The sequence below is a fragment of the Lissotriton vulgaris genome, chromosome 9 (genome assembly GCF_964263255.1).
Source record: "Lissotriton vulgaris chromosome 9, aLisVul1.2, whole genome shotgun sequence".
In the NCBI taxonomy this organism is placed as follows: Eukaryota; Metazoa; Chordata; class Amphibia; order Caudata; family Salamandridae; genus Lissotriton; species Lissotriton vulgaris.
In genome coordinates this window covers 1,241,341,819-1,241,365,172 of record NC_141697.1, presented here as the reverse complement: position 1 = coordinate 1,241,365,172, position 23,354 = coordinate 1,241,341,819, and the positions used below count along the sequence as shown (strand labels likewise).

General features: G+C 48.5%; 1 protein-coding gene across 1 annotated transcript in view; it reads left to right on the top strand.

Annotated features, from left to right (window-relative positions):
- The first annotated feature begins 11,101 nt into the window (after positions 1-11,101).
- The window catches only part of UQCC5 (ubiquinol-cytochrome c reductase complex assembly factor 5), a 55,958-nt gene continuing 43,705 nt past the window's right edge, over positions 11,102-23,354 (top strand). The window contains exon 1 of the mRNA XM_086939406.1: positions 11,102-11,233. The gene's annotated coding sequence lies outside the window, so the exon portion shown is untranslated. The remainder of the gene's footprint in view (positions 11,234-23,354) is intronic.

Sequence of the window (23,354 nt, the reverse complement as noted above, 5' to 3'; positions counted from 1 at the left end):
ATTGTGCATCAATAGGACTGGAAGTTATCTGTCAATGCCTATTTGCAAACCCCATTGCATATTCTTGCCTTTTGAGTGGCAGGATTGGACTACGAGTTCTCAGTTCGCCTGTTCAGCCTCTCCTCCATCCCCTGGTGTTTCACCAACTGATGAAGCTTTGAGGGAAAAAGATGTTCAATGTTCGTCTTCTTGTATAATATTATCTTGGCGTGACATGATCGTTATCTCATCAATCACCTTTCCATGACAGTCCAGCTTTTGAGGTTCTTGGTTTCATAATAAATGTTTGGATATCCGAGTTGTCTACAACACAACTGCTGTTTTTGGGGTTGCAAACTGATGCAGTGAGAGTATCCTGTTAGCTGCCAAGTACCAAGATTCACTCAATAGAGGAGATAAAGGGAAGTCTTCTTTGGGACAAACTGTGAGGATTGTCTGACTTCTCCCAGCTTCAGTGCCAGACCCTCTTTATTATAGCACACTACAATGATTGACAACAGCTCACCTCCACAACAGGACTTCTTATTGAGACACGATTCCTCCATCTGAAGATGCCAAACAGGAACTGCACTGGTGACTGCCTCACATGGGAATGTCCAGTGGAGGGCATTCTTCCATTCTGTCCTGGGCTTGGTGATTGAATAAGATGTCAGCACGACAGGCTGGGGTTCCTGGTGCAGGACACTCTCTATGGGAAGGAAATGGCCCTCAAGTGAGCTGGAAATGCATATCTGCTGTCGGGACATCATCATAGCTCTTTTGCAATACAGTCTTTGAGAAAAGATGGGTTGAGGAATCGTGTGCCACTATAGATGGAAAACATTTTGGCCTGTCAGGTATGTAAACAGATTGGGGGGTACAAAATCCTAGACATTATCTGAGGATTTTTGGACTATTGCATCCATCGCAAAACTGTGGTCAGAGCAATACATTTGCAGGGCAGCAGCAATCTGGTGGCACGCTGGAATTGTACCGAGGGTGACACCCCAGATTTGCAGCCAAGCAACAGAGTTGATCCTAATAGCGTCCTAGGAAGGTCGCAGGTGCAGTTTGCCATTCTGATTGAACATTTGTGCAACTGCCCACTTGTTCCAAACTTTCCTGTAGATCCTCTGTGTAGGAGGGTGGATACCTGACTATGGTTGCCCCCAACTTTTTGCCTGGTGTTTTGCTGGTTTTCCGACTTAGTTGACCTGGGACCCTGCTATTCAGGGCCCCAGGCCTACTGCTCTCTCTGTAAAATGGATTCCATGTACCTTAGGTGCATTTACCAATTGGTACTGGGCCACCTTATCAGACCCTGTAACTCAGGGCATAGGTGTACCCAGGGCCTACCAGGGGCTGCAGCATCCCCTGGCTGGCCATCTAAATCTGACACAACTGGCTGCACGACAGCTGGGGCAAAGTGGTGTAATCACCCTTTGCTGTAGATCTAGTATACCTATATCTAACCCTAAAATGGACACATGTATTCCTATCAGTCACTCCTATGGCAGGCCTTGACAATCCTGAAGGCAGAGTGCTTGGAATTATGTGAGATGGTGCTCTGGCATGAGCTGAGCCCGTTTGCAGCTTGCGGAACCAAGTCCTGATAGCTGTTCCATGATAACGCATACCATATACTCTTAAGTGCATTATAATCCTCGCGGTTATATGCCAACTCTGGTATCTCTTTATCAAAACATGTCGAGTAAGGTGTCATACGAATTGGAATACTAACCCCTCGCCAATTCTGGCGACGGGGTTAGCATTCCACCCCTCTAGAGGGACACGACATGTATGTAACTGTGAACCCCGGTTAAAGTTAACTCGAGCCTCAGCATCACAAAATGGAATGTGCCACCACAGACACAAGTCTGACCTCCTGCTGCTGGGAGTCCTTCCAGCGAGGAGAGCTTGGACAAAGGGTTTCCTGTCAGGGGCGGTGCTAGCACCATCCCAGACAGGGTTTTGTGTATCCTGGGTAGGCAGGGCTTTAGAGGAAGGTGACTGCAAGTGGCACCCCGGTGCTCACTATGCATAGGCCGGCTTGAACCAGTTCCAGGGGCACACCAGCCCCTGAGCTGAGGAAAGTCCAGCATGGAAAAGGGGTGTAACCACCCCCCTTCCTGGTCCCACCCATGGGCAGGACCTAGTCGCGTGCCAGCCCCTTTCCTTAGTATTAAGATAGGAATGGGCCCCCATCCCAAATTAGATCATCTTTGAATCCTGAAACTACTTTCTACGAAAGGAACTCAAGACTTCTTCTCAAGATTTCTCCCTTGTGACTAAGGAGTAGTCACCCTGCATCTGCTGGCACCAACTAAGTAACCTGCGGTTTGCTGCACGTCCTTCCTCCGGAATCCGACCGACCAGCACGACGAGACCCGGCTTCCCTGGCACCTCTGACCTCTACCTGCATCATCAGCCCAGCTGAGATTCGTGGGTGTGACGAGACCTCGAGGGACTGGCCATTTTCAGAACTGCACTACGCTTATCCAGCACGACCGCCGAGGGATCCTCGAGTGAGTGGTTTGGGAAGCCCTAACCCTGAGCAGCTCCAGCACCGAAGTCCAGCCCCCCAGCATCCACCAGATCTGCGTGGGGCCCTTCTGCTCTTTGCTGCTCACCGCGTTGTCCGGCTACTTGCCTGCTGGCTTGTAGCCCTCTTGACGACGAACGACGACACTTTCATCGCTGGTCTGGTTGCTCCAGACTGGCCCTTGCTCCCCTCCAACAGAGGAGCACCCCGGACCCTCCTGGTCCACTCCAGACGCCATTTTGAGTCCACTGCGTGGGCTTGCATTTGCCAAGAGTTGTTGCCCCAATCCTGGGTCCAGCGACGTCGACAGCAGATACCTTCGTGGGACAGCTCGCACCTCCATCCTGGTCGCCGACAACGCCTCCTGGTCCGAGAGACTGCAGAGCCCAGCGTCACCCACTCACCTGGTCGAGGTGACTTCGTCCGGTGCCATCCTGGTGCCCATCTAATCACTGGCTAGTGATTCAGAACGTGGTCCCCTCTGCTTACAGGTATCCTCCATCACTAATCCAGGCTTGGATCACATTGAACTTCATCACTGGTCGCCTGCCAGCAACTTCTTCTTTCAGGCTCCATAGACTGCAACGAGGATTCCCGACGTCTTTTCAGCCCTATGCAGCCGCAGCCACTGGGCTAGGTAACCTGAGCATTTCGGTGCTCCAGCATAGCTTAACTATCCAAGGGTCCAGATCCTTTTTTGTTTCAGCTCTACCTAGTCGGATTCGTCCGATAACACTAACTTTACGAAATCTAGCATCCATAGACTTTGTCCCGCATCCCGCGTGAGAGTGCACACTCTGCACCCGATCCCCCGAGGCCTCCTGCTTGTAATCTGAAGGTTCAGTAGTCCAGTCCTAGCGATCCTAAAGCCTTTGAGACTAGTTACTTACCTGCTAGTAATTTCGCATTCCACTTCCATAGTATATGGTTTTTCGTGCCCCTCGGGCATTTGTGTAAATTGTGCGACTTTCAGTATTTCTTTAAGAGTTTTGTATTGTGCTTAGCACCCTGTCCTCATAAAGAGCCCAGGGCTGTTGTGTTCAAAATAAATATCCTTTTATTTTCATAACAACTTGTGTGGTGTCCTTTCACTTGGTGTTCAAGGGGTATATGTGATGGTATAACACCTGGCTCAAAAAACATAAGTTGAGGAGGGTCAAGGGGACTATGTTTATAGACCTACCAAACTCTAAACCCCTAAATCGAACTATAACAAACAAAAAAGAGTCGGAAGGTCTGCTAAGCGGCGTAACTGAGTCTATGCGGTCCTAATAAAGTGACCCTTTTGGACTGCACTGAACCAGGCCAAGTGGTCACATGACACAAAAATGTGTTAGATATCCTATCAGCCCACCCATCTGGCAGAGCCTCGTCATGTAGGACATCTAACCAGAGTGGTGAGTCTAAGCCCAGGTGAATTGGCCAGACAACACACACTACTGGTTCATCTTGTAATAGTGTCCGTGCCACAGAGTGGTGCTGATAAAGTGCAGTGCAAAACAGGGACTAAAGGATAAGTGATCTAAAATGGCGGTCGAGGCAAAGAAAAAATGTTTTTATTAAAGATATTCACCAGGACGCCAGATTAAAAAGAAGTGTACACAGTGTGAAAGAATCACTGTGATCCTTTACTGTGTTGTAAATACGGCCAACATGTTTCTGCCGAAGGTGGAACTACACCGGCATTCTTCAGGGCCAACTACAAAAAGATGTTGCTACTGCAAAGGTACACTCTGGCAATGTTATACAAAGTGGAACAAAAAAAGAAGAGGGACAGACCAAAATGTCAGTTAGAGACCTGTCACAATTACTGGTGTGGTCATAAAGACCATCCTACCATATCCTCCGGATCAGAAGTTGATAGAGGAAGTGATCCTAAAAATAAAAACACAAAGGAACAACGATTGTTGTACATCATACAGTCAAAATAGACTATTCACAGTATCAGGACCAACATACAAACTCTGCGCGGCAAGTCCCTATTAGGACGGCCATCTATTATAAAGGTTACATGTTAAAGTAAACCATCAGTCATTGCTGAACATTAATTTCAACCAGGTTGTTAAAAGACTTACCCAACAATATGTGGGAGTCAAGCCTCACCTCACCCGGCAACTCCAAATAGCGTTTGCCTAGAGGGAAATTTCCCTCTAGGCAAACGCTATTTGGAGCTTTAAAACTTTATCCTCGTGCTGTTCTCAACTCCTCTTACACCAACAGCAGAGAGGGTTGGGTCCTGATACTGTCAATAGTCTATTTTGACTGTATGATGTACAACAATCGTTGTTCCTTTGTGTTTTTATTTTTAGGATCACTTCCTCTATCAACTTCTGATCCGGAGGATATGGTAGGATGGTCTTTATGACCACACCAGTAATTGTGACAGGTCTCTAACTGACATTTTGGTCTGTCCCTCTTCTTTTTTTGTTCCACTTTGTATAACATTGCCAGAGTGTACCTTTGCAGTAGCAACATCTTTTTGTAGTTGGCCCTGAAGAATGCCGGTGTAGTTCCACCTTCGGCAGAAACATGTTGGCCGTATTTACAACACAGTAAAGGATCACAGTGATTCTTTCACACTGTGTACACTTCTTTTTAATCTGGCGTCCTGGTGAATATCTTTAATAAAAACATTTTTTCTTTGCCTCGACCGCCATTTTAGATCACTTATCCTTTAGTCCCTGTTTTGCACTGCACTTTATCAGCACCACTCTGTGGCACGGACACTATTACAAGATGAACCAGTAGTGTGTGTTGTCTGGCCAATTCACCTGGGCTTAGACTCACCACTCTGGTTAGATGTCCTACATGACGAGGCTCCGCCAGATGGGTGGGCTGATAGGATATCTAACACATTTTTGTGTCATGTGACTACTTGGCCTGGTTCAGTGCAGTCCAAAAGGGTCACTTTATTAGGACCGCATAGACTCAGTTACGCCGCTTAGCAGACCTTCCGACTCTTTTTTGTTTGTTATAACACCTGGCTCAACACGCCCACTAGAGTCTAGCCTAAAGACTGCTCTTGTCCATGCTACTAGGATAGCTGGTCTATGGTTGACTTACAACCAATCATCAATAAGGGTCATTTGGACTGATACATAGTGATCACTAGAATAGGGAGCACTGCATATCAGGCCAATTTTTCACACACTGGGCAACCATCAACCACTGATGCTCAAGGGTCATCTACGCTTGGTGACAAATGAGGCTTTCTGGGACAGATTCTAGGTGCCAGGCATTTTGAACGGACCTACTCAATATATTTCCTGAGCCTCAACAGACAACACCCACAAAAGTTACAACTCTTCATGGGGACGCTTGTGTCTGGAACGGGATTGTGATCCCATACAAAATAGATTGCTCACAATTTGAATTTCCAGAGTTAATGAACTCGAAAAGGGCGTACAGAGTTCTAAATAATTTTAGGTGAGCCACCTCAGCAGGCCAGCTCTCAATTTCATATGTTTCTGTGGGGCAACATCCCTTTGTCTGCAAACTTCCATTTAGATTAGATTTACACTAGGCTTTGGGATTTCATTGAGTCCTATTGTTCCTGTCCCAGTGGCCCACAAATTAAGATTTATCTAGGAAACAGTTATCTGCCTAATTGGCAATAACAGTCCGTTTCATGTGCTCCAGGAGGATTTTAGTTGTCGAAGCATTGCACATCTCCTGGGGATGTGACTTTCAACACTGAAGATGAATGAAAGCTTTGTGTAGATCAGTCTCTTATCCAAACTTTCCATATCAATGTAGTGAAAGAAGGAATATGAAGTAGTTGTTGGTGAGTGCAGACTGTCTCATGCAAATCAACTTTTGATACCTTACTGGAAGTGTGTCTCTCAATTGTCTGTACGCACATTTGCCATATTGATCATGTGTAAAGGAGGTACTGACAACTCGTTCTATGAAGTGTGCCTAAGCAGGGGAGATATGGCTTTAAGATCTATGATAGCTAGTATCCGCCTAGAGGAGATCAGGAATTTCTCTGATTGGTCATCTGAGTCTGTTTTAAAACTTTTCTATTTCAAGCCTATTTCGAGCATGGCTCAATTGTTTATTGATGAATTTGAAATGGGCATAAGCATCTGCTCCAGTCCTGATGATACGGCTACACTGGTTCTTCAAGTTTAACAATTTGTTCCCTTCTAGGTTTTTCGAGTAAACAAGAATAAACTCCTGGTTTCAGCTTTTTTGGAGAGCAAAGATTGATTGGTTTTACATGGAATCATTTATGTACCTCTTAGCTGGTTGCATTGTTAGGATGTTGTGAGATCAATCAAACAACATTTGTAAAGCACAACACTGTTACCCCTAGGGGCATCTAGGCGCTTTGTCTCAGATGTAGAGCCAAGTCTGGAATCTCTCTCAGAAGTCTGTGAGTCATGAGGCTGGAGGGAGCTGGAGGAGGAGGTCGTTCCCGGTCTTGGCAGCAATGTAGCAGAAGGAGCAGACAACGTTGCAGGGGTGAGTGAAGAGGAACGTATGTGTCTAGCGGTTTGGTGGACGTTCAGGTTATGATTGATGTAGGCAGGTTCGAGGTCATGGAGCGCTTAGTAGGCTTGCCTGGTTGAGGTCTGTTGAGGCCTCTGGTTGTGAGGTGGTGAGGGCTTGTGATCACTGAGTTTCGTGACCTTGCTCCAGCTGTGGCAGGAAGAGACCCGACTCCTGGTGATGTTGTGTTGGGCGTCAGTGATGTTGAAGTGTGCAATGGTGTGGTCAGTCCAGGTGAGGCCTCTGGTGTGGCTGAATTTGAGTCTGTTGCTGGAGGTGAAAATTGAGTCGAATGGATGGTTTTGTGTGTGCGTTCGGTGACCAGTTGGGTAAGGCTGACATTGTCCTGGTTCTCGAATAGAGCTATGGAGTTTGGGTTGTCAATGTGGAAGTTGAAGTTGTCAAGTAGGATGTAGTGTGGAGAGTCGATTGCTTGATGAGGTTGGGGATGGCATTGCAGAATGTTGCTGGGGGTCTGTAGGAGAGGGTGCCTCTTCTCATGGTCTTTGCGTCAGTTTAAAGTAGGAAGTTTAGGTGTTCCATAATCACTGTGGGGTCGTCATTGTGGATGTTGGTGCATCTAATGGTTTCCTTGAAGATTATGGCAATGCCTCAGCCTTGTTTGTTGGTGCGGTCTCTGTGTATCATCTTGTAGCCTTTGTGAATGGTGGTAGTGATGTTTGGATTCAAGGAGGGGTTGAGCCACATTTCTGTGATGAAGGCGATGTCTGTGGAGAGGGTGGGGATGGTGTCCCAGATTTCTGTGGCGTGTTTTCAGTGAGCGGGTGTTGAGCAGGATACAATGGAGCACTTGTGTGGTATACTTGGACATGTGGGCAGGCGTGGTGCAGGCTGTTTCGTAGGTTAAGTCGCAGGAGAAGTGGCAGTGCCTGCAGGTAAAGGGTCCTTTGGTAGCTTGTGGGGGGAAAGAGATGCAGCTGTTGTTTTTGTGTATGGGATCTAGGCCTAGGAATTCCTTGGCGATGCCCCGTCACGTGGTGGAAGGGCCAGGTGTCCTGGCATTCCACAACCAGCGGTGAGACCACTGCGAGGCCATGTGATAGCCTCCATTGGTGGTGCTGATGAGTGGTCCTGGGCAAGGACCTTGAACTGGCAGCACGGGCACAGAGACAGCAGCTGGAGCAGGGGTAGCAGGCAGCGCAGATACAGCAGGCAGTCTTTTTTTATATTAGTTATATGCTTTAATGCTTGCTGAGTTGCTAGAATAAAACAATGGAGGCATAATGCACCACCATGTCCTTTATAGCGCCAGAAACTTGCAGGTGCAAAAGTTAGGAAATTGTATCATGTGGAGGTTTCACCCCACCAGAACAGTCCTGTGAAATACCCCACATCAGGCGTTAGACTAACTCCTTTCAGTGTGGTGGTCCGCATCAGCGCACTGAAATGGAAAGTCATGCATTTTAAGCATAGTGCCTGCCTTGGCTGTGAAGCCGTACTAGTGCTGTTTTACTAAGTAAAAGTAAAGCTAAAGTGCCAGGGCGCCATGGCATGTGCGCTGCACCGCAAGCTGGCTGAGCTAGCATTGCTAATTGGCTCAAAATAACAAACCATGTATAAATAAGATAAGAAAGATTTTGTGATGCTGCATTGCATGAATCTGACTGACGTCACAAGGCAGTACCCAATGCAACTACTGAAACATCAGCTGCATGCCTGAGGAAAGTGACACTGTGACTTGAATAGGTGCCACAGTACATCACGTCCTGCTGTTGCTGGCTGTTTTTAAAGTTTGTGGGAGGCTGGTGGCAGTGGTAAATTAAAACCATGTTAATCCCCATGACTGCCGAAGCAGCCAACCACACGGGACATTGGTGGCTGCTGGAGCCAAAAGCACACACTGCAGCTCAGCGGAGCCTGAGTGAATCTGAATGCAGAAGGCGTGTTGGCAGAGGGAGTCGTTGTGGCCAGGTTGGACTCAGGGTATGAGAAGGCGGCAGCCCAGCGTAAACCAATTGCTGTCACTGTGGCAAGCCTTTCAAACTAGATAAATTAGTCTGAGTGTAGTGCCTTGCTCTGTTAATCTATCTCCCACTGATTGACTGCACGTTAAGCGCCAAAAGGCAAATCTATTGGCTGCTCACTGAGGCAGCCTTACCTCTGCAGCATGGTGTGTGCGGTCTGCCAGTGGCTCTCCCTTGAGTGAGTCCATGAGTAGTGTGTATTGACTGAACCCTATGCGACGATACACCTCTTCTTTGCCACCTTGGTTAGTTTTCACCTGCCATATACTACAACACGATGCCAGGAATCCCTTGAAACCAGTGTCATCTTAGCTAAGCAATGCACGACGACAGACATACATCATTTTCCTTAAACATGTGCACTTTTGACAACAGTTTATTTCTTTTTATTTAATGCATTTTTATAAAGCGAGGACTTTACCCGAAGGTGTCAGAGCACTTCAGTGACGCAACAGACTTGGCACTAGTTTTTACAGACATGCAAAGCAATTAATAATTTAGCTGGGCAACCCAGTCAGTGATCTGACCTGAACTCGCAGATCCCAGCAGTAGCAGGCATACATTAAATGAGGCATCTAACCATTCAGAGCAGCAGGGGCTCGACAACGTCAGTGAAAGACAGTTAAGACCACGACCTGCGTTTGAAGTTTGAACAGTGGTTGTTTGGGGTATGATAGGAAAAAAAAGGTATGCAGAGAATAGAAAAGGAAAAACATAGAAACAAAAGAGTAAGAGGAAAATGAATACCATACTTAGTTACAGGTTTCCCCTCCTTTTCTCCTGCAGCTTTCCCTTCCCCACCTTGCTGCAAGTTTACATTTCCACCCTGTCCCTAGCAGGTTTCCACACTCTCTCTACTCTTACAGGTCTCATTTTGCAACCAGTTTCAATCCTAGTCCCCTGAGAACTTCAACTAAAGAGGCGCCTGAAAGTGTCACTGTGCTAGTATATTAATCTGAAGTAAACACTTGTGTGCTATCACCCTCTAAATATAATAAATAATTAATGTATTTGAATGTCACAGAATGTTTGTTTCCTTGCTTTGCATTTTTGTGGTGCTTTGCACCAGTTAACTTCTTAGAGTTTCTTGTATGGGTGTAATAGCTCAGATTTATGTTTCCCCTCTTCTTCATTGCTTGAATTTGCGAGAAACTGTCACTCATAATTACACTAAAATAAAATTATGAAAATGTAACACATAGTAATCTGACACCTGGGCAGCTTGGCCACGTGTAATCTCTCTTTTTTTATTTTATGCGTTTTTCTATAGCGCGGACTTTAACCGAACGTTTCAGAGCGCTTCCCAATAGGAACAGAACTGATACATGAGGAGAAAATTACAAGTGAACAAAACATTAAGTGACGAGGCAAAAGTGACAATTGTGAGCAAACAAAATACAAGAGGTAGCAAACGGTACATTACAGGAGGAAAAACTGACATGTGTGAAAGTTACAAAAGCGTAAAAAGTACAAATAGAGGGATAATACTGCAAAAAATGGCAGACACTCAGGCACAAGAACAATCGTTACGTAGGCAATGTGAGAGGTAGCAAACAGTGTGTTACAAGAGAAAAGTGACGTGGGCATGTTACAGAAGAGTACCAAACCCAGGTAGTAGGATAATACTGCAACACATGCCAGAAAACACAGGTAAGGCACTACCATTGTCATGGAGAAAAGGATTCTCTATGATGGAGGGTCTTCCTTCAGATCAGAGAGAGGGGGCCTAGAGCCTTCTGTTTCCCAGGTGAATGCCACTAGTAAATATTGTATTTGTAAAAGGAGCCGGGCAGGCCATAAGGAATGTCCCAGAAGACACACACCAGGGGGGTCCAACCATGGCACTGGCAGCCCCAGCCCAGGGGCGCTTAGAAGGGGGAGGCTTCGACCTCACGCTCTGCTGCTGACGTCATGCCGTGCACCTCTATCGCGACGTGAGGGAGCGTCGTTGCTAAGGGCGGGTCCTCGCGGTCGATCCCAGCCAGGTCTGGTCGCTCCCGTGTGATGTCGTCACGACTATGGGCGGTCCCTCTCCTTTGCTATGGGCGGGTCCTCGCGGTCGAGCCAGCCAGTGTTATCCACTCCCGTGAGGCGCGTGTGCCGTCGTCATGACGATGGGCGGGTCCTCCACCAATGGCTGCCCTGTCCGCTCCGACTGTCATGGCGGCGCCTTGAGGTTACGCAGCGAACCTTGGCTCGGATCCGCCGGACGGAGCTGGAGGCCCGGGCCGCGGTGAGTGTCCGCCGAGCAACGCCCCCACCTCAAGGGCCCGCCATCCCTGGGTGCGGCTCCCACTGCCCTCACAGCCCAGGGCCGTCCTCCCCGAAGCCTAGGCAGCAGCGAGGTGACTGAAGTACAGGTTCTGATTGGGCAGCAGCGAGGTAGCCGAAGTACAGGTTCTGATTGGGCAGCAGCGAGGTAGCCGAAGTACAGGTCATGATTGGGCAGCAGCGAGGTAGCCGAAGTACAAGTTCTGATTGGGCAGCAGTTGTGTGACCGAAGTACAGGTTCTGATTGGGCAGCAGCGAGGTAGCGGAAGTACAGGTTCTGATTGGGCAGCAGTGATGTGCTTCCGCAGGATAGTGCGTGCCCTCTACACAGCTGTTTCCACTTTGTGCTTATCACCTGTCTTGGCTTGAACTTGTATGGTCACAGACGTGACATTCTAATGATAGTAGAGTGTCTTAGATAACTGAATCATTTATGTTGTTTTACTCTGGCAGCAGCACAGATGGAAGGAGAAGGCTTCGCAGTGCTGTGATGTTGGTGGATCACCTGAATGAAGAGGCAGACTCTGGGGTTCCTTGGGGAAGGTTTATATTTACGTTATGCAGATCACAGGAAGAGCGCCGGGCGTCTTACAATTCGCGCTCCGAATGCTCGCAAAATGCACGCCTCACCGCTCGTGCATGAGCACCACTGTTCGCGAACTTGTCCTTGCGTGCCGCATCATCACGCACCCGCGAAGGACTAGACCACTACACTACATATCTCCCTTTTTTACACACACACAAGGAGATGCTAGGGGTCCACTTTTTCAACATCCCCCCCAATTCAAAGTCTCTGAAGCGAGCGGGTATGACCAGGCCCGGACTGGCCGTTGCGGGCACCGGGCAATCCCCCGGTGGGCCGCATGGTTGGGGGCCGGTTTTGGGCCCCTGGGGTCGTTTTTGTTACAGAGCCGTTATGCTGCAAAAACGGCCCTGTAACAAAAACGGCCGAAAACCGGCCCTGACACAGAGCGCGGTCGCACCGCCCCCACCCCCCTCCTCCCGGAGGGGGGGGGAAGGGGGGCCGGCTGAGCACTTTGCCAGGGCCGGTTCTGGTTCCCAGTCCGGCCTTGGGTATGACCACAGCTCTCCCTGCACGTGTACGCCTTACCGGGGTAGAAGCTTCTCGGTCACCATCTCCCACAGGGCTCAACATTCCGCTCCTCATCTGACTCAGTTAATTTCTCTGGGGTGTCAAGTCCTTTTCGACCCTCTCTTCCTCTACCCTCGGGGCTTTCAGATCTTCTCCCTCTACGTGCAAATGTCCTTCCACTTGGCTTTCACCTTCTTCCGTTATTCTCTCCTCTCTGCCACTCAGTCCTTGATCTTGTTGGCCTTTCTCTTTTTCCTCAGGCCACTCTAGAATTTTGTTAATTTTAGCCATGCGGTCTTGGGACCACACATTTCCGTCACTAAGCAACGCAGCTCTGTCGTACACTTCCTCCACTTGCATGGGTGGGCTGTACTTGCTTTCTCCTTTCCTTTTCAGCACAGCCAACTTGACTCTCACCCACTCCCCTTTTTCCAAAGTCGCTTCTTTCACATTTCTTCTCCTGTTATAGTGCTCAGTATATACTTTTTGGGCCCTTTCGAGATTGTGCTGGACTACGGCAGGTGACCATTTGCTGGTGACGGTCTTCTCCCTCCAGACCACATTGTCCTTCGTGAACGGGTGCCTGCCCCTTAGGATCTGGAAGGGGCTGTACCCTGTAGAGGTGGGGGTAATCCTGTACGCCCACAACATGCTTTGGACCTCCTTCTCCCAATCTTTGCCCTTCATGATGGCAGCTTGTATGGATCCCATGAGGACACAATTAAATATCTCCAACTGTCTGTTGCTCGAAGGGTGGTACACTGAGGTGTGTTTCACTTTGATCCCATTCCTTTTTGCGTACTTAAACCACTTCTCAGACCTGAACTGCGGACCATTGTCACTGAGGACCGTCCTCAGGATCCCTTCTCTCAGGAACACCGAGGTGAGAAACTTGATGATTGTGTCAGTGTCCATCTCATCCTGCACATGTATTTCTGGCCACTTAGAATACTTGTACACCAAAACACATAAGTATTTCGGCATACCTTGGTTATCTAGCACTGGTCCCAGAATGTCAACCAATACATCCTCCCACGTGTTGCGCAGTTGGTCGAACCTTCCCAACGCAGGTCTCAATGGTTTCAATATTTTGTCGGCTCCTTGGCACTGGTCACAGTCCCTCACATGCCTTTCTACTTGATTGTCCAGTCCCGACCACCAATACATTTGCTTCACTCGCAGTTTGGTTTTCACCATGCCGATATGTCCTTCATGTAGCTGGCGCAGTAGGAGCAGGATTAGTCTTGTGGGGGGCACCACTTTATCACCTCGATATAAGAAGATTCCGGAGTCGCTCACCGATAGTTCTTCCCTTACTTCGTAGAATTTTCGGAGAACTTCATCAACCTCCTTTTCTCTGGCCAGCCTCCGAGCACACATTCTTTGACCTCCTTCATGTCTTCGCCCTCCTCATACGCCTGTGCCCATTCTTGCTTACTGATTACTTTTTCTGAATCCTCCAAAATCCTCCATCACAGCTATCATCTCTTCATTCTCCAACGACGAATTTGGCGCCTCCTCCATGGCCGAAGCTCGACTAAGGTAGTCAGCCACTTTGTTGCGTGTCCCCGGCATGTACTCCACATCATACCTATACTCCAGCAGCTTCAGCGTCATCTTGGCTATGCGTGGGGTTGCAGTTGCATGTCCACTCGAGGTGAGTACCATGACCAGCGGTTTGTGGTCAGTTTGCAGACAAAATCTCATGCCCCACAGGAACTGCCTGAACTTCCCCATGGCCCATACTACTGCCAGCATTTCCTTCTCAATTACACTGAACTTTTGTTCTGTGTGGGATAATGCTCTGGATGTGAAGCTGAGGGTTTCCACAGTACCATCTTCTCTCTGTTGTGCGAGAACTCACCCTAGCCCCTTTTCGCTGGCATCTGTGGTCAGTATGGTCTGTCCAAGAGGATCATGTCCATGCAAGGGTACTGCCTGGCTTATGTCCGTCTTCAACACTTCGAATTCCCTCTGTGCTTCTTCATCCCAATGGAATGCCGTCTTGTTTCTTATGAGCTGTCTCAATTGATGTGTTTTAGTCGCGAAGTGCTGAACGAATTTACTATAGTATTCGGCCATCCCTAGGAAGGATCTCACTTCCTCCTTGCTGACGGGAGCTCTGGCATCACAAATCGCCTTCACGTTCTCCCTCTTAGGGGTGATCCCATTTCCTCCAATTTCATGCCCTAGGTAGGTGACAGATGTCATTCCCAGTCGACATTTGTTCCATTCAGCTGTCAGTCCCTTCTTTTGCAGCACGCTCAGTACTTTGTTCAGTTTCTTGTTGTGGTCTTCTCGGTCCAATCCCATCACCAAGATGTCATCTTGGAAATATTGGATGCCATCTACGTCCTTGAACAGGCAGTGCATCAGCTTTTGGAACACCGCTGCGGCCGATGCCAGCCCGAAGGGCATTCTGCGAAATGGATAACATCCAAACAGTGTTATGAAGGACGTTAATTTTCTGCTAGATGGATGCAAGTCTATCTGATGATAGGCGGACGCGAGGTCAATGGAGGAGAACCACTTCACTCCCCTTGTTCTGGCTAGCATTTCTTCAATCCTCGGCAACTGGAATTTCTCCACTATCAGGCATTTATTTAGTTCTCGCAGGTCCACACACAAACGCACCATGCCGTTGGGTTTTCATGCTACGACTAAGGGGGATAGCCATTCCGAACTGTCTATGGGCTCAATTATCCCTTGTTCTTCCAGTCTGCGTAGTTCTTGTTGCACCGCTTCCCTCGCCGCGATGGTCACGTTCCGGACCTTGTGGGACACTGGGCGGGAGTTCTCTTTGAGCAAGATTTTGTGCATGAATTTCTCTAGCTTGCCGACTTTCCCTCCGAAATACCTTTGGAAATTCTATCTTCACTTTCTCTGGATTCGGCCAGCACTCACAATCTGTCAGCAACACTTGCTCACTGCCTCCTGGGTCCAGTTTGATCCCTAGATCTCCTTGATCTCTCCACCCCAACACCGATGGGCCCTTCTCTGCCACATACAGATTGCAGTCCGCCGTTCTTCCCCTAAATTCAAACTTCAGGATCCGGTAGCCCACCATGGGAATCGGGGTGTCTGTATACGATACCGGCCGAATGTGTGGCGGTTCCAACTTGGGGCCTAGACTTGGACTGAACTCTTCCTCCCATACCGATCTTTGGACTATGGTGTATGGGGATCCTGAGTCTATCGCAATCGTGATCTTCACTCCTCCTATCAGCATGTCGGCCCGTGGTTTACTCGAGCGCTTGTTTTCTATTCCCAGCACCTGCTCCTTGATGCACAACAACAGGTCTTCTTCTTCCTGTTCCTCATAGTCTCCTTCTAGCCGGTCCTGTGCCACGTACTTCACAACCGTCAACTTCCCCTTCCTGCGACATGCCTTCTCATAATGACCTATTAGGCCACAGAACATGCATTTCGCCCAAAATGCTGGGCAACGTTTATCTTGGGCCGCGTGGTTCGCACTTCCGCACCTGTAACACATGGCTTTGCTATCCGTGGACTGTTTCCATGTTTGACTTGACTTTCCCGACCATCTGTTGGTTCCTTTATTATCCCCGGGCGTCATTCTGTTTCGTCCTGACTGCTCTGCATCGTCCACCTTGTTCACCATGGTTCTCTGGGTGTTCTCCCGTTTCGCTGCGTCAGCACATCGCTTCCACAATTCCGCTTTCTTTACCTTTGCTATTACTTCTTTTAGCGTCGCTTCTCCATGCGCCCACAACTTATCCTGCACCGTCTTATTGGTGGTGTGCATCACAATTTGGTCCTTTATGAAGTCGTCTTGTAGTGTCCCATACTTGCATGTAATCGCCAACCTTCTCAACGCCGCAACGTAGTCGTCAATGGATTCTCCCGCTTCTTGTCTCCTCTGCTGGAAGTTAAAACGATCAATGGAGACGCACACCGCATGCCGGTAATGATTATCTAGATCTTCTAAGGCATGCCGGAAGACATCATCATCAGCCACTGGTCTAGGCGTGGGCACTAAGTTCGTGAACACTCTTATCCCTTCCGGACCTAGATTATGTAGGAGTATCCTTCTTCTCCTCGCACTGGGGAAGGGTTCTCCATTTTCGTCTTCCAAAGCTTCTAAATAGTTCTTGAAATATTCCCTCTAGTCTTCCCATTTCATCTGGGGTTCACCTGGTTTGGGCAGAAACGGAATCGGCGCCGTAAGGGAAGATGCTTGTGTGCTCATCCTGGCCTGTTCTTCCGGTTCCCCTCCTTGACTTCTAGGGCTACCAGGCGCGTTTGCGTTCCCGCCTTGTGCCGTGTTGAGTCGGGGTTCTCCTTCTCCCCTTCTCTTCTCTCTCCCCGTTCCGCCAGGGCCTCAGTAGTGGTGTATCTACTCTCCTACCGTGCTTCCTTTCCTTGTGCGCCTCAGTTCCTGGCCCTGGTGCACGTGGTGGGAGCATCTAGTCTCCTTGCGCCTCTGCCACGCTCCTCCTGCGACTCTCTGCCCTTATGCTTCTTTCCTTTCAGTCCCCTGACTGGTACAATGCAGTGGTCTCCCAATGTCTGTTGCTCCTCTGTGTGCCTTTAGTCTCCTATGAAACAGTTAGGGCTTCTTGTGGGAAATCCCACTCCTCGTCGCCAATGTTGGGGGATCACCTGAATGAAGAGGCAGACTCTGGGGTACCTTGGGGTAGGTTTATATTTATTTACGTTATGCAGATCACAGGAAGAGCGCCGGGCGTCTTACAATCGCTCGCAAAATGCGCGCCTCGTCCCTCGCGCATGTGCACCACTGTTCGCGATCTTGTCCCTGCGTGCCGCGTCATCACGCGCCCGCGAAGGACTAGACCGCTACACTACAAGTGTGACTGTCACCTAACTTTTTAACTTTCACCATTGCCATTTTACAGTTGTTTGTTTCCTCCCAAATACATATCCAGTCCCACACTATTGACTTGTAATGCTTTACATACAGTGCCATTAAAAACTGTTGTGAATCCGGACTCGTTTGCATTGCCAATTATTGTTTATTATTGTGGATCTGTTTAAGCTGTATTGATACTGTTATCGGATCCCTGCTCAGTTGGGGCTGTGTGTTGGGGAAAGGGAAGCTACTGATGGTTTCACTGAACTGTTTTTCAGTCTCGCCTCTATAGCTGTCTGTTGTTGCAGACCAGTATTTAGGGTGGGGTTTGGGTCAGACCATTGCTCATCATAGGTTGTCTTGTGTGGTAAATAAAAATTTACCTATGCGGAATTTCTATGCGGTAAAGTTCAATAAAATAACTCAATCGAAATGAGAGGCAGAGTCCGTGGCATCTGAGTTTATAAGGGTTTTATTCCATAAAATGGAATTGGTTCGAACCAGGTATCATGTTCCATCACCACGAAGGTTCAGGAAGGGATAGACAATACTTTATTAACAGAGTACAATATATATAGTAAATGCATACAATGGTGATGGATACAGAAGGCGTAACAGCTGAGAGAAACGAGATAAGAACACATGTGCGTAACAGAAGGCGTGCACGAGGGCGTACACGGAGGTGTGTGCCAGAAACGTCACATGAGAGTGTCACAGGTGGGTGGATTCATAGAGGAATCCTGCAGTGTCAGCAGAAATATATGGCAGAGATGCGTGCGCAGCAGCATGACGTGTGATTGACGTGGAACTGGAGGGTGAAGGGGACTTGACATTTAGCATTATACGTGGAGACAGAAGTCTGGCGTGTCAGAACAACCTAATCCCAAATCATATCTGATATCTTGTGTTTGAGGAACTGTATTATCTAGAAGGAAAGGTCTCTCGGGCAGAGGCTATTCTATACTGACTGCTAGTGCATGCATATGCGACTACGTGTCTACGTGTAATGCGAGGGGGCCATGGGCCTACCATGGTAACAGGAGCAATGAATTAACTTGCACAGAGACAGAAAGGCCGGGCCCTTTGCTCTGCAGCTGGGGAGGTGTTTACCTAAATCTCTAGACAGGAATGTATTTTCGAGGAGCGGAGCAGATAACTTGAAGGCAAAATACAGCCTTGGCAGGCAAGCAGGCCGAGCCGGGCACCGCTCGCCGCACAGGCAGTAAGGCAAGGGTCACGGATGCAGATCCAGGCTGCAGCTTTCAGAGGCAGAAGGTAGAAAGGGCTCGATGGCAGAAATCAGGGCCTAGCTCGCCAGAGCCAGGAAAACGTGAAAGTGCACCATGTAAAGACGGTGGCACGGCATACTTAGGAACTGAATTTTCGACCCATTCATGGTGGATCTGAAAGAGGACATGTTAACGTTGGACGCAAATGTATTTGCGTCTTCATAGCTGGTTGTGGAGGGAACATACATGTACTTGAAGCACGTACATGGAGCCGTTGGGGTCTACGTTAGGGGACACAATTGACCATAAAAATTCATATTACCTCATTCCCTCCTTGTCCCCTACGGACCCATCATGATATATCAATCTTCATTAGTCCATCAATTTGTTCATATAACATCATTTGCTCTTCCTTTTTCTGGCGGGATTTAGAACGTGAACTTGAATGGGGAAGACATGATGTGGCGCACAAGCCGCAAATCGCTGGCCTACACTGCAGGCATAGACAACAACTGAATACTATGAGAAGGGCTATTCCGAGGAAGGATAGTATTTTCCATCCCCAGGCTGATAACACGCTCCTGAACCAACCGGACCATGTCCAGGTGCCTGGATTCTGGTGTGTCTGACTTGCAATCTTATGGAGACGGGTTATGGCTCTGTATACTGACGGTGCGTTTTCTGGAATGAAAACACAGCAACTCGATCCGATGACTCTACAGGCTCCGCCCCTATCGGCCAGGATGACGTCAAGAACAAGACGATTCTGAAGAACAACAATCCGCATAGCAGACTGCTCCTCTGTTAAGTTGCCTAGGGCGGAAGTAGTTTCATTTACTACTGCTTCAAGGGTTCTGGTTAAGTGACGTATTGATTTGCTATTGAAGACAGCTCCTAGATAGGGAAAGAAACCTTTATTGAAATCTGTGTACTGCTCCCACGCCGTTTCAGTATAGTCGACAATCGGGAGTTCTCTCTTGGGTCTATTAGGTACTAGACGGGAGTTATTATGGTAATCAGGTGGGGCTAGAAAAACAGGTGGCAGAAGGAATGCAATGTAACAAGTACCATCCCAATCTAGGGGTAAGCGAACATAAGCTGTATGACCACAGATGAAATAGGAATGACTGGAAGCTTTGAATGTAGACTTGCCTTTATCACTGAATTCAATCACAGTAGTACATCTACTATGACCTAGGTCTACTGAACCATTCTTTCTGACACATAATTCACCTTTGACTGGTAACACTGACATAGCGGGCAAGACTGGTTCGGCTTCGGACTGGACATTCAGAATCATGAGGTTAAGTGTAAAATTACCTAATCCATATACTTCGTTTTCTAGATCGGTCCCTGTCCTTTGTGGAAGACCCTCCTTGTCAGGGAAACATACTTTATGCAAAACTGTTTTCAGATTTCCCCATACCCAATTGCCCTGGTAAACTACGGAATCAGAATCTAAAGAATTCATTAAACTAAACCATGCACCACAGGAACCATTGTGTGGGAACGGATACGGAAAGAGGGGCAGAACTCCCTTGTATTTCTGATAGGGAGGGAGTCGGCCACATATCCAACAATTTGTAGCATTGCTGGTCTGATGGGAATGGTGTAACATACTAATAAAAGTATTGTTGCGCAGCGCAAGTCGGTAAGATAACTCGTGCGGGGGCAATTCACTGAAAGTGTGCTCGACAGTGACATTTAAAGAAGAATGTGCAGGTGTAAAAATAGGAAAGTACGTGTGTAGCAGTATACTTGCAGCAATAATCATAAGACTCAGAAAAAACATAATCAATAATGTCACGATGCAGTGACTACGGAGAGATTTACAATATTCTCGTTTCTTGAGCTGTTTCTGTCTATCTCTCTCTCTATTGGGGTCTAACCTGTACATGTCAGAAGCTTGTCTAACCGATTCACCTAGGGGAGGACTTAAACAATTAAACTGTCTGACTTGCTAGACCTCAACTTCATACGAAATTCTTGAGAAGGAGTTTTCTCTACCAGGGGGAGTTTAGTATCAGTCTCTGGAAGGGGCAGGGCTGGGAGTCTGGTTTTGGCGGCAGTCCATAGTGTCTTTTTACATGACTCGAGTGGAGCCAGCCCTTGCAGCCCTCCACTTTCACTGCTGTCCTTGTTGTTAATAACACAAGCTTCGGCGCCTGCCAACGGGGCTCCAGCGGACTCCTCCTGTCGAAATTCCGGATAAAAACGTATTCTCCAGGGACGATCTCGTGTGGCTTCACCTCGGTGTTGTCGGGAAAGGCTGCAGCTACCTGTGAACGACATGATTGTAGTGCAGACATCAAGGAGGCAAGGTAATCTGTCAGCATATTACAGTCAACATCTGTGATCTTACGAGGCAGAGGCGTCCCCCACATATTCGGTGGCCTACCAAAGACCACCTCATACGGGGATAGCCCTGTTCTTGAATGTGCTATCATTCTCATGTAAAAGAGTGCAACTGGTAATGCAACTATCCAGTCTACGCCTTTCTCCCTACATATCTTGGCAAGGCGAATTTTCAGGGTCTGGTTATGTCTCTCTACGAGACCTGCTGCCTCGGGATGTCGGACACAGTGGAACTTCCACTGATATCCTAGCAGGAGTGATACCTGCTTCATAAGCTCGGACGAGAATGGCTGACCATTATCTGAGTACACGACACGGGGCAAACCATACCGTGGGAAGAATTCATGTACCAGCTGCTTGGCAGTGGTCGGAGCAGTGTAATCTGGAACTGGATATGCTTCTGTCCATCGGGAAAGTGCACATACAACTACGAGGACATATTTGAATCCTCGACAACGTTCCATCTGGATATAATCCATCTGGAGGACTTCAAAAGGGTGATCGGGAGGATGAAATCCACCTTGCTCTACGGGAATGCCTTTACCTGGGTTGAACTGACAACAGATCATGCAAGTACGCACTTTCTGTTTTGCTGCTGCTCGTAAATGTTTATTGAACCAAAGGTTTTGAATACTGTCTAACATGGCTTTTTCTCCTAAATGTGCAGGACTATGTACTGTGTTAATGATAACTTGAACCATAGAGTCGGGGAGAAACCATGTGGCTTTACCCTTCGTCATCCATCCCTGTTCTGTCTGTATCCCTCCTAGTTCAGTCCATTTCTTGATTTCGTCTGGTGTAGCATGTGTCTGTATATCAATTACATCTAGGGCGGGATCCTTAACTGTCATGCAATGTGTCGGTGTCGAGACTACTGTCTTTGTCAGGTCAGTTGCGTGAGTATGAGTCTGAGCTGTGTGCTTGGCTGTTCGATCTGCCAGGTCATTACCCTGGGAAATGGTATCTGTGACTTTCGTATGTGCCTTGCACTTCATGATGGATATCGCTGTAGGCAAATGTATTGCGTCTAACAAAGCTTGAATGAGGGGTCCGTGCTGGATTTTGGCACCGTGAGAAGTTAAAAACCCTCTCTCTCGCCAGAGTACACCGAAGTCGTGTACAACTTGCTTTTATACAGGCTTGAGTCAGAGCTATGAGCTCTGCTGCTTGAGCTGACAGGGTGTCAATACGATGTGTTTCTATGACCTCAGTTTCTGTTGTCACTGCATATGCGGCCACTAACTCTCCTGTACTTGTTCTCATACATGAACCATCCACATAAAGTGTCAAGTCTGGATCCGGTAATGCGGTGTCTGTCAAGTCTTGTCTGGGTTTCGTCGTAATGGTAATGACTTCAACACAATCATGTGCCAAAGGGTCTGTCTCACTTAATGGCAAAAGTGTAGCTGGATTCAATGTATTGCAACGTCTGATTTCTATGTGTGGCTGAAATAATGTCAATTCATAACCTGTCAGTCGTGCTATAGTCAAGTGCTGAGTCTGTGTTCTGTTTAAAAGAACTTCCACGGAATGTGGAACTTGTACTGTCAATTGGTGTCCTAATACTATGGAATCACTTTGTCTAATTGCTAGAGCTGTTGCCGCTACTGATTTCAAGCACGCAGGCAGCGCCTGGGCTACTGGATCTAATGTACTAGAAAAATAAGCACACAGTTTGTGTGAACCTGCTTGATCTTGGGTGAGTACTATCTGAAAGAGACACGTTAGTGATAGATTCCTTACCTTAGAATATCCCCAGGCGTCAGACTGGATCCGGAAATTTTTGCGTAGCAATACCCCTGCGCGCTGGTAGGCGTCGTCTGCGGCTCCGCGTCCGTCGTCGGCGTCGTGAGCGCCGGGATGACGTCATCGGAGTATATAGACGGCGCCCATGTGCGCTGACGTCAGTTCTTCTTTTTTCCGCGCCAGCTAGCGCAGATCCGGAAGAAGCTCTACCCCCAGTCACTTTTTGACTGAAAACTTTTTTGATCTTTTTGATCCTCTAGTTAGTCGATTCTCGACTATCGGTGCCAGGGATGCCCGGGTTCAAGCCTTGCTCGAAGTGCGGCCGACTCATGTCGGTCACGGACCCCCATCGCCGGTGCCTGAAGTGCTTAGGCCTCGACCACGACGATCGAACCTGCTCCGACTGCCGGGCCCTGACGTCGAAGGCTAGGCGGGAGCGGTCCCGCAAGCGTCTCGAGCTGAGGCAGTCGGCCCCGCGCCGCTCCAGGTCCCGGTCCCGGTCCCACGGGAGGTCGAGGGACAGGTCGCGAGGTCGGAGTCATCGACGTTCCGGGAGTGGACACCGATCGTCTGGTTCCAAGTCCTCAGGTAAGAGGCATGAGAGGTCGGAGCGACACCATCGGTCCTCCGACCCGCCCCGTCGCTCGCACGATGCGACCGGGGATTCGGGCGACACCGCCCACGCGGCTCCGCGGGAGTCGCAAGCGTCGCCGCCTGCCCCACACCTTCGGGTCCCTGGGCACGGCGCGTCGCAGGAGGAGGTCGAGAGGTACCTCATGGCCATGAGGGCCCTCCCTCCTCAGTCGGTTCCCGTGGCGCCTTCGGGCCG